General features: G+C 35.8%; 1 long non-coding RNA gene across 1 annotated transcript; it reads left to right on the top strand.

Annotated features, from left to right (window-relative positions):
* Window positions 1-626: 626 nt before the first annotated feature.
* Window positions 627-2,678, top strand: LOC146689132 (uncharacterized). Its single transcript, XR_014916164.1, has 3 exons — window positions 627-697; window positions 1,076-1,171; window positions 1,934-2,678. It is a non-coding gene; the product is annotated as an uncharacterized LOC146689132 (long non-coding RNA).
* Window positions 2,679-3,970: the final 1,292 nt, after the last annotated feature.

Genomic DNA, 3,970 nt, shown 5'->3' on the forward strand with positions numbered 1-3,970 from the left:
TAATTATGATTTTTGAGTAAATGTTTTTTTCCGAGCTCCGCATGTGGACGTCATGACGTCATGACGTCTTCTCTCTAACCTGAACGACGTTGACAGAAAATTCTGTTCAATATGGCTGCCCTTCTCGAGCGACTGGAGAACACATTTGGAGAAACTTGTAAGTAAAACGGAACCTTCGTTATGTTTATTTTTTCCGTAAAAAAGCAAGTATATTAATATGTTGCAGCCAATAACTTGTTTTCGAATGCGCTGTTGTGTTAAAAAGCACAGACCCAGGTGGTGAATAGTTGTTCGCTGTTGTTCGCGCTCTTTTTCAAACATAGATTATGTCGTCAGTTTTACAGTTTTAACCGATTAAAACACAGTTTTACGAAGAATCACACAAAGAAAGGGTCTTAGTGATATTTTAACGACCCCTTGCCAACGCAAGAAAGTTGGCGTTTTTACAACAGCAGCCTCATTGTTCGGCAGGGTTTTTTTTTTTCTTCTCATTAGCATCATTCAAAAGTGACTTAGCTAGCAGTGGCAACTTCTATCTAAAACAATTGAAATATAGCAAGGTGTTGTATATTTAGTGTGCTGATAAGGTTTTCAATATTTTTATTTTTTCTTCCAAGGCTTGAAGGCCAAAGACAAAAAGACAGAAGAAAAAAAAATTCAGACTGCAATTAATTTCAGGTGGAGACAGTAAACACAGGTGAGTTGAAAGATCTATTGAAGAAACCATTCATTAAGTCCCTTAAGGTGAAGATTTCATATATTGATAATGATAAAATTAACACAAATTAAAAGTTTCACTGATAAACACACAATGTTTCCTTGCTTTGAACCCCATGTTCTATATAGATTACAGCTCTGATCTGGAGAACACTATTTTAAAATACTGTGTAGGGTTTTTGTCAAATGATTAAGAAACATACTCTCTGTCACAAGAGACAGAAAGGTTGTATCTTAAAAGAAAAGTCTCCAAAATTTAGTAGAGTCTGATGTCATGCAGTTTCATAAACATGTATTCTCCCCAAAGAATGACACCTGAAAACTTTGCGTTAAATGAACTTTTCTTTTCCCTTTTTAGGAGGCGCCTGATATCAACGTGAAACGCACTGCAGTACTTCGTGCCCTTCCTGTATACCTGCGGGAGGAGGACCCAGAATTCTTTTAGACATGTAATGTAAGTGTATTTTTGCATTACTTAAATTCTGCCAGTAAGATAAAATGCTATGGATTTTTTTAAATACAATTTAATACCCTAGCAGCTACCAAATTGTACAAACAAAATACCCTCTCTGTAGAAAACCCACACACACACAGGTCAGGAGCAGGGCACAGGCGTATCACAGCACTATGGCTATGCTGCAGGTGGCCCAAAAACCAGGCTGAAGTCAAGATTTAGTTTCTTTTTGAGATAAAGTCATGAAATAAAAAATTACTTTTTTTTTTAGAAAAATAATAAAAATACAAATTATGTAATGCAAGAAGCTAACACGTTAATGTACATTTTTCAAAAAAAGTAGAGTACCCTAACTCGTTACAAAGTAACCCACTACACTGCTGAATGTTTTGCTAGATTACAGGTCATGCTTGTCACATTCTCTCAAACCAACCATACTTATTTAATTGGGGCGATCGTGGCTCAAGAGTTGGGAGTTCGCCTTGTAATCAGAAGGTTGCCGGTTCGAGCCCTGGCTCCGACAGTCTCGGTCGTTGTGTCCTTGGGCAAGACACTTCACCCGTTGCCTACTGGTGGTGGTCAGAGGGCCCGCTGGTGCCAGTGTCCGGCAGCCTCGCCTCTGTCAGTGCGCCCCAGGGTGGCTGTGGCTACAATGTAGCTGCCATCACCAGTGTGTGAATGGGTGTGAATGTCTGGATGACTGAATGTGTAAAGCGCTATACAAATACAGGCCATTTACCATTGATACTGTGTCTGTTCCAGGCGGACGCATTGGATGAGTCGACCCTCATTGACACTCCAGTTGCCCTTCTCACAGTGGTTACTGACGGCGCTTCCCAGTCCAGTCCATTTTACTTCCTCAAGCATGGCTGTTGTGGTGAAAGGCGACTAGGTGATGCGTGATATTCCCAGATTTGCAGATGCATTTGCTTTATTGTTTGGCTTGATCTATGCTGTGCATTTAGACTACCCCAGGAAGCTGGTTCACACATTTGCCTTAGTCCAAAATATCTTCATGGGGCTTGATGACGGCAAACCCCTGAAACCCCTGCCTACATGCTCTTAAGGAATATAAGGCAATGTTTGTTAGGACACGCACTCTGTTACTGAGCACTTTGTTTGAAGCACTTTAAGCACTTTAAGTTTACTACAGGCTTTGGGTGGATTTAACTCCATCAGTTTACCTAATTTTCCTATACTTGACTGCCTTATCTGGTTATTTGGAAGCTGATCATCTTTGTACCCATTTTAAAAAATTGTTTTTCATTTCTATTTAAAAAAAAGTGATTAGTATTTGACTTTTTGTTTTGCATTTTTGTGTATTTTGAGAAAGATGCAATTAGGACTGATGTCGCCCTTTGTGAGTTTATAAAAAGATAAATGTTCTACACAGAATTTATAATGCTCACTTTATGGTGCCGATGTCCATGTTAGTTGTTTTATAAAAACATTTGTGATGTTTTTAAATTTTCATGAAAAAATGTTAAATAAACAAAATGTAAAGTAACTGAATTTCCGTACTTTTTTTTTTTAGTAGTCTACACTCACAACATAAATATCTTTTAATTAATAATCAGATAATTTGAGTTTAGGTTGTAATATAATTGCATTGTGTTGCATCAAAATAATAAACTACAAGAAACACAAAAATATTGAAATTAAAGTATACAGTCTTTGAGTAAAGCTCAATTAATAAAATATAATTTAAAATTTTTAGGTTAACAATAAATACAAATTTTGAGTACCCCATACTTAGAAGATATGAGTTTTTGTACTTAAATCTTTTGAGGTAATCAGTTTCCACAAAAGTTTTAAGTTCAGTCAACTTGTTCGGGTTTACAGTGTAGCAATTTATTTCTTAAAATCTCAGACTTGCAAGGTAAATGTATAATTGCTGGGGACTTAAATTGTGCTCTGAATCCACAGAAGGATAAATCCTCAGGCATGGATAATACTCACAATAGAACACGAAAGGTGATCAAACAATTCATGAAGGAGTTAAATTTAAGTGATATATGGCGAGATCAAAATCCAACCAAGTTACAATATTCTTGCTGGTCAGGTACACATAAAGCGTACTCTAGAATAGATTACTTCTTGGTATCAAATGAGTTGGTTCATTTTATAAAAGATTGCCAGTATAAGGAAATAGTAATTTCGGACCATGCAGTCGTTACTTTGACTCTCATAGAACCAAAACTGATCAAGACTCGATTTGAATGGAGGTTTCAACTGAAGTGGATGCAGGATAAACAGTTTCTTGAGTTTTTAGGCAAGCAAATTAATGAATACTTTGAACATAACTCAGATCAAACATCGGCAAGTGTAAGATGGGAAGCCTTTAAAGCATACTTAAGAGGGCAAATTATAAGCTATACTAGCAATAAAACAAGAGAAAGAAATCAAAGGATAAAATATCTGGAAGTAAGAATAAAAAAGTTAGAAGAGATTAGCTTTCAATCAGGTCAAAACAATGAGTATATTGTAAAAGAATTATTACTATTGAGAACGCAATATAATGAAATGACAAGTGAAAAAGCAGCTGTTAATTTATTGAGATTAAAGCAACAATTCTATGACCAAGGTGAAAACCCAGCAAACTCCTGGCATGGCGTATAAAAAAGATGGAATCTGAAAAGGCAATTACAAAATTAGAAAATTCAAATGGTAATACTATAGTAGACCCATTAGAGATAAATAATGCATTTAAAAGATTTTATGAAACGCTATATAACTCTGAACTCAATAATGTAACTAGAATGCAATCTTTATTTCTAGATAAACTTGAAATACCAAAAA

Source organism: Copadichromis virginalis, linkage group LG17 (genome assembly GCF_057382275.1).
Source record: "Copadichromis virginalis isolate Kocher_CV1m ecotype Utaka linkage group LG17, C_Virginalis_male_GT1.1, whole genome shotgun sequence".
NCBI lineage: Eukaryota > Metazoa > Chordata > Actinopteri > Cichliformes > Cichlidae > Copadichromis > Copadichromis virginalis.